Source organism: Culex quinquefasciatus, chromosome 3, assembly GCF_015732765.1.
Source record: "Culex quinquefasciatus strain JHB chromosome 3, VPISU_Cqui_1.0_pri_paternal, whole genome shotgun sequence".
NCBI lineage: Eukaryota > Metazoa > Arthropoda > Insecta > Diptera > Culicidae > Culex > Culex quinquefasciatus.
Genome location: NC_051863.1, coordinates 173,901,625 through 173,915,146, shown reverse-complemented (window position 1 = coordinate 173,915,146; position 13,522 = coordinate 173,901,625). Strand labels below are relative to the sequence as shown.

The following is a 13,522-nucleotide window of genomic DNA, read 5'->3' as shown; positions in this document are numbered from 1 at the left end:
GACACACACTCTGCCGGGAGCGCGAACCCCGCGGGATGAACTTAGAACTCTTGTCCTCTCGGGACAACGGTTAGGCCTAGAATGACGACAGTCTAGGGATGCTGGCGAAGGGCTCACGTCGTTGGCGCTCCGGCTCGGACGGTCTGGTTCCTCTATTTACTATAGAGTGTCCCCCGTCGCAACACAGGCGCACTTCTAAGGCACCGAGAGAGAGAGAGAGAGAAGGAGAGGGACTCACCAACACCATCACACCGCACCACCCCTCGGGTTGTGGTTGATCCTGCTGGAGTGTCAAGTGAGGTTTAGAAAGTAATCCTGTGAGGAACAGGGAACACGAGAAAAAAACATCCCTCTAGTCGTCCCCTAGTTGAATGGTATTGGTTCCACCCAACACCATCAAAGCAACCCCGATGGAAAAACTGCATCACGCACCAACACTAGCGAAACAAAGTCACCCTTTTCCCAGAGTGACGATTTTCCACGGTGCCTCTCGCTCATTCACCCCTCGCGGCGTTGTAACACACAGCGCGTTACACACCACCCCACCAATACCAACAAAAAACGCCACGGCAAACCTACAGGATGAGTCGATTTATCATCCCCTAATCACCCTCCCTCTCACCCATCAAGCAGGCTTTGGGGTGAAAGCACTCACCAATACCGATGGCGCAACATACATACGTGGAAAATCCCATTAGTCACTCACGCGCACCACCACTATTGTTGTGTGCGTGTATTGTGTATTGTGTTTTTCCTCCTCAAAAGGAATGAAAATCCAACCGACCCCACCTCACCCTCTCCCAACCCGACGCCCACCGAAAATGTCAAAGTTCCCTTTCGATGAGGCGTTTTCTTACACTTTTTTTTTCGGTCGTCATCTTTTTCGGCTTTTGGAGACGATTCACTCCTCTACACATATAGCTATGTACACGTTGTCAAAATATGATAATGCATTTTTGTGTTTCGACTGCCACCCCCCCTCAAATTTTGGGGTATTCGTAGACAGAAGGAAAATCCACCGGAAATGACGAAGTTGGAAAATTAGCTTTGACTTTTATTTAAAAAAATATTTTAGAAATTAATTTTTATCAGAGCTGAAAAACGCCATTTAAAACATGATTAGAACATTTATTTTTGGATTGAATGAATGTTAATTATACATCATTTTACAATCCAGACGTGATTATCCGAAATCCTAAAAATAACATCTCGGATAATCAAATCTTCGGATTATTGAACACGATTTTTTTTTCGTTGTATTGTTGGGTCTTTGGGCTCAAGTGATATCCCAAAATTTAAGTGCTATGAAAATTTTAATTCCAAGATGGCGGCCAAAATAGCGATGGTAAAATATCGAGAATTTGTATTTTTTAAGGTAGCAGGCAATCAACCACTCAAATTTGACTAAGAAGAGCTGCATTTCTTAAATTTCATGTTCAAAGTAAAAAAACACACTCAAACCCTGATGGTTTGACACCAACTATAGTCAAACGAACGGGGCCACTTTTTAGTTTGACACCCCTTTTACACTGAGTTCACACACACTGGCAAACGTTTGTTTTGGTAGTGTGCGTGAGCGCCGTGTAAGCAGTGACTTTTTAGTTGGCTTTGACCAAACAACCGGGTACAAACTAAAAAAGTGTCAAACGAAAAAATTACCAACCAACGGGGGTTGAGTGTAAAACTAATTTAGCTTACAAATTATGGAAAATAATCATATGTTATTCGAAATTGAAGACAACAAACCTTAATTCTTTAGTTTTCTATTATCTGGTTTTTTTCCCTAATAGCAAAAAAAAGGAATAACAACTTCTTTTACAGTAGTTCCAGCAACGATTGTAAAACATTTTCAAACAATACATGTTATTTTTTTCCAAGCGACTGTTTTTTTTTTATTTCTACAAAATCCATTATTAATTTATGTTGCTTTTATGACTCTGACTAAATCAATATATCTCTTAAAATTCAATCAAAATGAAAGTAGGTCAATACAAATAAATTGTGAAAATGTTTTCCAAAATTTAGGAGGAAAATTATTTGTTCAAGATTTTAATATTAAAACTTGAATAACTGAGATAATTGATTGTTAACTGTTGTATACAAATTTTATCTTTTTTTTTTTTTGGGGGGTTTATCTTTTTTTGTTAATTTGCGTAGTTTTTAATTTATTTTTAAATAAATTTATGAAAAATATTATTATCAATTCATAGATATTAATCAAATTTATGGCAGAAGCAAAACAGTATGTGTGAAGCTTAAATTTTTTTTATTTATCTGGTTTTCAGTTTATAACATGATAACAGTCATATTATTATCCAAAATGATAAGTTCTCTAAGAATTCTCAAAATATGTTTTTCCTTACGTTTGATGTTTTTCCGATCTGTGATCTCAAAGTTCAACTAAAAAAATAAATAGTACCGTCAGTGGGGGTGACATTGGGTCTGGGGGGTGAGATTGGGTCAAAGTGATTTTTTACGGATATTACCATTTCTCAGGTTCTTCTCAATGAAAATGAATTCTGTTCAAAGGGTTGTGTAGGGGACATCTTAAGATGACTTCGCAGAAAAAATCTCGTTCCTAGGACAAATCCTGTTATTTTGGCAGCTGTCTAAAGTTGGGGTACGTTTTTGGCCAAAAATTACCTCTCGAAAAATCATTTTTCTAATATTTTTGTTAGAATAGCTCGAAAACTACCCAAATGTTTGAAAATCTCCACTTCAAACATTGTAGCGTGTCAATACGATTCCCTCGAACAAGAAACACTGTTGGATGACTTGTTTTTACCATATCGTTGTATTTGAGCATCATTTTAGTTTCAATTGACCCAATGTCACCCCCTCTAAGGGGTGAGATTGGGTCAATTTTCAAACAATTGGCATTTGAGGTAGTGTTCATCAACATCCAACATATTTTGGGAAAATGTTAGTTAACTATCTAAGAACAAATCTACGTTGAAAGATTTTCGATGTCATTTAAATTGTTTTTGTTATTAAGAAATTTCGAGAGGTGTATCGTTTTTTGACCCATAGTCACCCCCACAGACGGTATCCTAATTACTTAAAAACTGTGTTTTAAGCATTATAAAATTACTTGTTTGTTTTTGGGAATATTGATTTCAAATTATAACTTTAGTAAATACCTTTTTTTTGCTTCTTGATTTCCAGAGAATTCTAAATCCGGGAGTAGGGGAGACTAAAACCATAAAAAATTGGTTTTATTTGATCAAAATTGGCTGAATTATAACACATCATTTGTGTTATTATTTTTAACACTAAAGTATCTTTAGAAAAAAAAATCCTTTTATTCGAGGTTGGGGTTTGGGGGTTTGCTGACCCTTTTTAAAATTTAATGCCTGATTTCATTTTTTTAAATAAATCATTAGTTATAAAAAACATAAAGATTTCTTTTTTATAGCATAGAAAATCGGTTCAACATTCACCGAGTTCAGTTTTAAAATGCCTTATCGCTGTAATTATTCTTACGACTTCCAAAGTCTAAATTAAATAAAAATGAAGAGAATCTTCTCAGTCACTTGAAACATAAATGTACAGAAATGAACGCAATATTACACTTTCAAATAATGAAAAATATACTATATTACACATAAAATTATCTCTCAAACGGCTATAACTTAGAAACGGCGTAAAGTTTTCTTTGCCACACAATTTTATTTCGTTTTTAAACATTTATTCTGAAAATTTTGTAGAGCACATTTAATTCTTTGCTTTACATGTTTTACAAAAGTTGCCTTCTTTGTTCTCCAACGACACAACAAAGTTTTTTGGAATTTTTTATTTTCACGTTGGCAAAAGTTAATAAAAAAAATGAGTATTTCATCTGATTTTTCTTTGCGAACTACAAACTTTCCGAGGACACCATATCGAAAAACACAGAAAACCCCTTAGAATTTCCAATATTTACATTCCATTTCGGTATGGATAGCTGTCAAAATTGTACGAAGACTTGTAAAGGAAAACCAATGATGCAAAATAGCTTCTTTGTCAAAGGTAAATCACTCAAAAAGTTTCAGCCAAATCAAAACATGCCAATGAAATCCATTTCCGATTTTCTAGTGCAAAACTGCTTGCAATTTTATTTTCTATGATGCAGTCGAAACTTTTATCTCAACAGGCTACCGACGCATCTGTTAGAGTATTTTTTATAACTCTTTAGTAAAACTCAAAAGTATTTTATTTAATTTCAATAATTTTTTTGAGAAATAAGTAAATTTTTATATCACTTGTCATGTTCAGTTGCAAGCTGCCGTGGAACCGTAGAAAAAAGCACATTGGCTTTGGGTGGCCACCTCTCAACCCTTGCCTAAACTGACCGACCGACCGAAAGCTTGTCACCCCGGGGTTGACCACTGCTGCTAGCCTGGCTTCCCTGGTTATTTTGGGTTTGCACAGACACATGTCACAGGGCGACGCCATGTGTGAGTGGGTTTTTTTTGTGGTTACCGACCTTTAAATGGCAAATGTGGAATGTTGAAAATTATTGTTTTAAATTTGATCTTTATTTTAAAGATTTTTTGCAAACTATAATTTAATTTTCCGTTTTAATTAGTGCTTATACCGAAATCATCCTTAGTGTCCCAACAAGCAGCTGGCATTCTAAATTACAGTCTTATCGTTTTTATCAGTTCCCATCGTGATAACACCAAACCCCACATGCATGCAAAAACCAACCATACTAACTAGAACAGTATCCTCAAAATAGGAAGTGAAACAATGCAGATTTGAGGAAATGATTATCCGGGAGGTGTTCAAAGGCCCCCAGCAGTGTGGGGGGGTAGAAAACCAACCCCTCAAACTCCCACCCACACGATTCCGTCCACGATGCAGCATCAGTAAGCGCAAGAAGCACACAGAGTTCAAAGGGACAATCCACGTGGACCGAAATTACCTGATGGCACCGAGGACGGAAATGTGTCGTGGTTTTTCCGCCGACAATGGGTCCCGGGCGGAAAAAGTAATTTCGCGTTCCTGTTTGAGATAACGCTTTCTTTCGTTTTTTTTGTGAGTTAAGTTTTCGCGGTTTTGTAGAAATTTAGTTTGGCGTGTAGTCAAAAAAGTTCAAGCTAAAAAATTTATGAAATGTAGTTTTTAAATCAGAATTAAAAAAAAAATGAAAAAAAATATCAAGCACCCACGCAGGTCCAACAAGTAACAACCAACACACTATAAAAATCCGATTCATTACGGTGCTGATGCTGCAGCAGTTGTTCCTGCTTGGCACGGTAAACCCTCCACCACGCGGACATTCTCCGAGGTAACCACGCAAATTCCGGTACACAGAAGTTGCTACTGCAGCTGCTGCTGTGTGGGCATGCCGACCTATGGCTGTCCTAGGGTGTTTGTTAACCCTCAAATGCCGTACAACTGAAGTGAAGTTAAACAGGAAAAACATCTGTTTTGGTGCCAACAAAAAATCTGTTCAGTCTCACAGCTTCTGAGTAATTCTCTGAAATTTCGGTCATTCGATTTTTTTTTTGTATTTTTTAATCCGACTGAAACTTTTTTGGTGGCTTCGGTATGCCCAAAGAAGCCATTTTGCATCATTAGTTTGTCCATATACTTTTCAATACATATTTGGCAGCTGTCCATACAATAATGATTTTTTGAAAATTCAAAAACCTGTATCTTTTGAAGTATTTTTTTGATCGATTTGGTGTCTTGGGCAAAGTTGTAGGTATGGATATGGACTACACTGAAAAAAAAATTACACAGTAAAAATTTTTTTGGTGGTTTTTAATTTCATTTTTTGTCACTAAAACTTAATTTGCAAAAAAAAACTCTATTTTTTATTATTTTTTTTTCATTTTCTGATATGTTTTTGGCCAACAACTTTTCAGAAATTTCCAGAATGGGCAAAAAATCTTTGACCACGTAATGAATTTTTGAATACATACCGATTTAAAAAAAAATCGAAATACTCGTCGCAAAAATTTTCTTTAGTGCAGTCTTGATAAAGTGCACAGTTTTCAAGTTAGAGCCATTTTTAGGTAACTTTTATTAAAATAGTCGCAGTTTTTTATTTTCAAAAATTAGTGCTCATGTTTGCCCACTCTTGAAAAATATATATTTTTGCCATGAAAAGTTAAATCTTTTCAGGAAAATTGATGTTTTCTAATTTTCACAAAAAACACAACTTTCTAACGTCGAAATCTCAGCAACTAGTAAACCATTTTTACCAGTAGTAAACCACAATTTTAAAATATGAAACATTCGCAAAATTTTCTGATCTTTTCGAAAATAATATTTTCCAAACATTCAATATTAAGCCCTTTTGAAATGTTAGAGTTGATTCAAAAAAATTTAAAATATTTTTTTCGAAAAGATCAGAAAATTTCACGAATATTTCACATTTTAACATTGAAAATCGGACCATTAGTTGCTGAGATATCGATATTAGAAAATGGTGGGTTGTTTGGGTGAGACTAAGAAAACATCAATTTTCATGTTTTTAAACCTTTGCATGGCAATATCTCAGCAACTAAGGGTCGTATCAACGAAGTCCGAATAAGCAAAATATAGAGATTTTTTTCAGCTTTTCAAAACTATTTTTTTTAAGTAGGCAAACATGGGCACTAATTTAAAAAAAATAAATAACTGCGATTTTTTTCAAAAAAGTTAACTGAGAATGGCTATTACATGAAAATAATGCACTTTATCAAAATTTCACTGAAGCACTTTTTGATTGCAAATTCGATTTTTTATCGAAAAGTGAAGTTTAAAAAATTTTGAGATCGGTATTTCGATTTTTTTTAAAATCGGTATTAATTCAAAAATTCATAACTAGGTTTAAGATTGTTTTGCCCGTTCTGGAAATTTCAACAACCAGAGGTTCAATCCTCAATGTCTCTTAGACAATTTTATTGGAAACTTTTTGAACTTTTCGCAAAAAATATTTTTAGGAATGGACAATCCTGTAAACTATTTTCTACATATCGGAAAACGAAATTCGATTTCGAATATTTACGAACCATTTTTATATGAACAGCTGCCAAAATTGTATGGAAACTTGTATGGATGAACCAATGACACAAAATGGGTTTTTTGGTCATAGAGAAGACCGCCACAAAGATTAAGCCAAATAAAAAAATATAAAAAATAAAAATGGTGAAATTCGGCCGATTTCGTACAGAATTGCTAATTTAAGAAATTTTCTGTTAATTTCAAAAAATCAAAATATTGGAATCAAAACTATCATTTTAAAAGGGCGTAATATTTAACAATACCTATTATGCTAAATATTGGTTTGGCTTATATTAGGATGATTGTAAAAATTGTAGATTTTGTAAGAAAACCCTTCATACATTCATACATACTTTTTTAGAAATTTATTTGATAAAGACTTTTTCTACCAGCCCAAATGATTTAAGATCTGACAGCCTTATCAAACGTTATGAGTACTTAAGTAAAATGAGTTTAAATGTGGCACTAAAAGTAGATTAAGTAACGTTTTAAAATTGATAAACTTAATAAAGATTACATATGAGAGAACAATACCCTCGGCCGTATCGTACTTTATACTCTCAACCTGATATCTGTATATTTTTACTCCCAGTTTGAGCGCATTTCCCTCTTAGATGATGCTACGCTGATTGAGGTGTTTTTTTTTTGTTTTCAGAAAGCTTCTGGTTTATGCTTCTAATAATTTATGAATGTTGCTTATTGGGTTATTTAAAAATATATTTTTTCATATTTGTGAAAAAAAAAATAATAATTTGAAAAGAATACAAAAAAACACATCAAATTGAGGGTTACCGTCGTTCCGGGAGCTTCCGGTAGCGTCCCCCCCACACGGCGCTCCTGAAAAAGGAAGAAAAACCACTCGGAAGCTGTGTGTCGCGACGGGCTGGCGCCAAACCAGTAGCAGCAGCTTTGGAGTTGCTCCACGGGAAAGCTCCGAGGAGGGGTCCAGGGGCAACATGGAAAACACATTCACCATGGCACCAGGAGGACCACCATAAGATGGTGTGTAGCAGTAGGAGAGTTCAGAGCAGTTCAATGGGACGGTCGGTGGGTGGAAAAATCAAACACTAGCTCTTCTCACGTGGTGGTGGGTGGCGGGATTTATGGGCGATATTTGAGGGTCGTCACCATGGTGTTGAAGCTGCCCACTTGTTTCTTATTTGTTTGTGATATAAGTAGTTGTACTGAGACCGGATGAAATTGAAAGATTTTTTTTTAAATTATTACAAAAAAAAATCTTGTTGAAACACACCGTGAAAGCTACACCACTTGAACCTCAGTAATATGTCAAGAAAATTTCACTTACCTTGGTCTAATAAATTTGTCTACGATCGGTTGCTTGTCTTTCGCGGTTGTCCTCCTCAGTTATTTCGGAAAAAAAGAAAGGATGTGTCTACGTTGATGTGCTCCCTGGGAAAAGTTTCGTTGCTTCTTCCAGCGGCTTTGAGTTTTGTGTCTGTGCGTGGTTCTATAAGGCGCCAAAGATGTTTCGTTGCTGGATGGTGTTGGTGGCTGGTTTGTTTTTTTTTTCTGGATCTTGTTATTCAGCTTGGTTTCAAGGTATTTCTGCAAAAAAAGAGAAAAAAAAAGTTTAAAAAATGTGGTACATTTCACATCAGAAAAACAATTGACTTTTTCACTGTTTCCTCTGTAAAGTACCAAGCGTTTCCATCAAAACTAAATTTTTAGCTACTCTTGAGTTTCATTCAACTGTCATTAGCAACAAGCCATTGCGCCCTCAAATGGTCCCTTAAATGGCCCTCCCCCTCACGACACTTCACAGTGTGCCCAATCTTACGAAATGGTTGGCCCGCGTTGACGATTCTGGGTCACATCACCATCGTAATAAATATCGTAGGGCTTACCGCAAAAGTCTAAGCCCGGGGCCGTTCACCATAAACGATCTATCGGTTACTACGCACACTCTCTTCGGGGGTTGATTGACTGCCGTTTGGCTTAAAAATCCGACGTCAGCGCCTACACATCCGGACCCCGCCAAGGTCGCGACCAATTACTCGCCCCAAACCGGTTCGTCGTCAATTATTGGTGTTAATTTGAAGCATCAACAAAGGGACTCACGGTTGATTTCTCGAGAAATTGACCTACTTTCAGGAGGGACGCGCGCGCGCGCTCAGGTGATTAATCACGCGGCTTAATTGCAGACGGCGTCTGGTGGTCATTTTAAGGTGCTGCTCACCTGACTCAGAGAAGTCTCTCTCAGAACAGCAATGAAAACATTTTTCCTGGCAGGCAGTTAGACTAGTTAGACCGAGCAGAGTGCAACGGTACCGGGAACGTACCTATTATACGTATAAATAAAGATGAAAGTCCGACGAGGACGTACCGGCGGCGCGGTGCCAATTTGGGCGTCGCGACGCCACGTCACACTGTGACAGATGAGGTAGAATTTGGTTGAAAGTGGTTTTGCTGGCAACATTTTGCGGAACTGTCTTTTTGGGTTGACGACGGTTCGGGTGCAGTTTTAATGGCCAGTGGATAATTGAAATCTTTTAAAAGTAGGTACGTTTATGACTGCCGACTGTTTGACGAAACTTGAATTTCTGATGTTGAATCTTTGATTCAGTTTTCAATTTTTTAAAGGACTTTTGAAAACAAATATTTTTTCCACCATTTGCTACTTGAAACTATGAAGATATAACAAGTTCGATGAAGTACTACCGGTGAAATTCACGGAAGGACTGGCACCTAAGCCATGCTATCACTTGAAGAAAAAGTAGAATAAATGCCTATATGAAGAGCCGTACTTTGGGTCCATGGCGCCCTTGGCGAAGCATCAATTTGGCGCCCCTCCAAAATTTACAAGTATTTTGATAAGTTTATGTTGATTTTGAATGAATGCTTCAATGAGATTTGATTTTTTAATTGCAATTAGAGTACTAAATATGATGGTTAAATTCAGAAACACAGTTTTTTATGTTTCATTTTTCAAATCAATATGAGAAAGGCTGAACTGAAAATATATTGTAAGAATTATGTTGGCTGAATATTTTCTTAGATTTCATAAAATGGATAGCAGGGTTAAGTTTTTTGTTAAATTTAATTTTCAGATAAATGCATAGAATTGAACACTCAATCATGATAAATTTTGTTATAACTTGTTAGCAAATTTGATATTTTCCAAGCCTGCATGATTTGATCTGATCTAGTATTAATTTGTTGTATAAGCAAAGGACTTTCCCGAATTTGTAAAATATTTAGCTGATTTTGGCAATTCATTAATTTAATTTTAATTTAGGTGTAATTAGAAAAAAAATCCTTCTTCAAAATTAAAAAAATAATCAGCATAATTTTTAAACATGCAGCGGTAGAAACAAGTTTCATCAAAATCAATTAAAGATCATTCAAAATCCAGCGCAATTCATGAAGAAACTTATTTTAATGATATTAATAAGATCATTATATTTGGTAGAAAATATGAAGATAAGACATTTTTAACCATTCATTTTTAAGTGATTCGCCCATACCATGCATGAGAATATTTTTCATTATTTTTTTTTCAATTATGTTTTGCATTGATATTTTTCATCGTTTTTTTTAATTTATTGATTCGTAAAATTCAATTTTATATTCTAGAAGATTATTTTTTAAGACAAAGTTTGATGAATGTATTCAAACCTTAAAACAATATTATTAGTTTGTTTTTAACTGATTCTCATTTTTCAGAAAAAAAACGTTTGAATTGTTTCTCATTGCCAAAGCTTTTAAGATGATTTAAAAAATAAATGTGTAATTTTGGCGAAATAACAATTGAACAGCCTGAAACATTAATTGATAAGTTGTTCTGATTAAGGCAGATTTCTGTCGAATCTCGCAGATAAATGCGTAGAAATATGTCTATACCGGTTAAGCCTAAACTTAAAAGGTGACGTTCATAACAGCTTGCGTGAAATATTTTTTTCTTGAAAAAAAAAAGTTTGTCTTGTTGGTGAAAATGTACAGCACTTTTACTATTTCAATACCCTAGTGTTTATAAAAAGCGTAGACAAATTTCAATGCACGAAGTTGCTTATAAAAGGGCTTATGCTTAAAAAAAATTTGCTGAAAATATTTCATAGGCCATTTGTTTGAATTCTATAATGTCAAAGTTTCAAAAGAAAAGTATATGTATTAATGTTAAAACAATTCCTATTTTAAAGAAGCTCAAAATATAGCAGCCAAACTAACGTGAAAATAGCCTATATTTGGACATTGTTTTAGTCTGGAAAGTATGACTTAAACTTCATTTTACAACAGTCCAAACTTTAATGCTGTATTTATTTCGAAAAACTGTTATAGAACTCCTCCTAAATATATTTTTTTATATTTTAAACCAAATTATTTAGTTATTAGCAGTAGTTCTACTTTATAATTTGGCGCCCTTCCTGTTTTTAAATATCAAATGAAGATGACTGACTGACATGAAATTTTGTACAATCATCGATTTCGGCGCCCCCCAAGAGCTGGCGCCCTTGGCGGTCGCCAACTGCGCCAACCCCTAGGTACGGCGCTGCCTATATGAACTCAACATTTTGGTCAAGTAGGTTTTCCATACTGATAGGCTACTTATTACTACTAGTTTGTATATTTGTACCAGCCTAATAAGTCAAACAGACCAAAAATCATGTATTTGAATTTCATCTCACTTTTAAAAATATTTGCTATCCATAAACCACGTAAATACTTTTTTGGTAATATTTGACCCCTCTTCCCCTTGTGGACAATTTGTCATACGATAGAAAATATCGTTTTGAAAATACTTACTTCTCCTGTTACACCATAGTGACAAAATGGCCTACATATCAGCACCAAAATTAACAGAGCTGAAAAGTTGATTGTTTATAGGAAAAAAGTTTTAGTTTATTGGAAATTTTGAAGTTTATTGGATAAAAAATCCCCCTGATTTTTCTGGTCGATTTAGAAGAGGGGCACATATGCTTTGAAAAATATTTGCAACGGTCTTACTTTTTGGCGAGGATAAAAATATTTTTGATTAAAATTTATTCCTTTTAGTTAGGGGAAATATACCCATTTAAAGCCTGATAAGTGGTCGTGTTTGAATGATTCTGGATAATCTGGAGTGTTTCTGGAAATTTACTAAAACCAAGTATACCAACAAGTAGAGTAACTTCTTGTGAGCATTTCTGTTTATTTTGACTTTTACTAAAAGTTATTCTATTCCTTTTACAAGCATTTAAAAAAAATATTTCCCAAACGTATTCTAATCAGACGAGAATGCATAGGGCCACGCCCGTTTTTTATTTTTAGCTTAGTTCTTTTTTCTTCCAGTGCTCTTTAAGGTCTGCTTAGTGCTGCCATTAGTGACGAAAAAAAAAAACTCACGAAAAGTAGCATTTTTAGAAAAAGTTTCCGGGCATCACTGGCTCTGCTGGTGGTGTTGGTGGCCACCCTTTGTTCTTTATTCGCTTGGTTTTCTTCAGCCTTCGATTTGAATGGGTATAAACGTCAAAAGATTCAGCGCGTTTGTTTTTTCGGTAGCGCTTGCAAATTGATAACATGTTTCGGGATTATTTTTCAAGTGAGTGACTAACTAATGTGCAAAAGAACATGTTGCCGGTAGTTGGAAGCAATATCATATCTTAAGCGGTTAAGCTCTCATCTTGCGTGTGGATGTGTGAGCAAACAAAATGATGAGAAATGGTCTCGCATAATAGAATTTATGATCAAAAGTGCATTAAATTTGAACCAGTAAATGGCATAAATTTGAGTGCTTAGAGCAGGCCTGCCCAACGTTCGGCCCGCGGGCCGGATCCGTGAAGTCATTTCATCCGGCCCGCGACTGCATTTCAAAATATTTTTATCAATGGCCCTTAGGGAAGTTAATGAAATATTCGATAAGTAAATTCAGAGTCTAGATTTAAAAAGATAAGATTAATAATTTAATAATTTTAACATATTTTCACAAAAATTAGATTGAGAAAATTTGGCTGTTGTTTTATGCTTTAGCAATGTCTTTATTTCAAATTCAAACATTCTTTATGTTTGAATTTCATTTTTATCATTCCTTTATTGATGTTTTCAAAATCAATAATTAAATTGAAAACTAGGAAAAGAAAGTATAATTATCAATTCCGTTAAATTGTTTAATAAACTTGATTGTTGTACAGAATAATTCTTATATTGAATTTCTTACAATTTTAAATGTATTTATTCTAAATTTTAGTTTTTCTGTCCTCAGCTATTTTATTCAAATTGATTTTTATTTAAAATGAGTTAGAAAAAAATTATGTAGTTTTTATAAAGCCTTTTAGTAATAGATTTTGTCAAGAATAAGCTTAAAAAGCAAATTATTCATACAGATAACGGAGTTCGCTGCAAACATTTTTGAATTATTGAAAATGTCTCAAAACAGCAAAAAAAATTTTTTTTGCTCAATTTCAATTGTTTGAAGAAATTTTAAGAAAAACGTTTTTAATTTTGAGTGTGTTTCAAATCATTTTATAAAATTTTGTAACATATTTGCCAAAAATTGCACAATAAAGCAAAAAGTGTTTTTTTGGTAAAGAAGATTTGGATCCAAATTTCG

General features: G+C 34.6%; 1 protein-coding gene across 1 annotated transcript in view; it reads right to left on the bottom strand.

The window, feature by feature from the left end:
* LOC6044571 (talin-2) overlaps positions 1 to 13,522 on the bottom strand; it is a 91,900-nt gene that overhangs the window by 54,204 nt on the left and 24,174 nt on the right. The window contains 1 exon segment of the mRNA XM_038264444.1: positions 8,285 to 8,544. The gene's annotated coding sequence lies outside the window, so the exon portion shown is untranslated.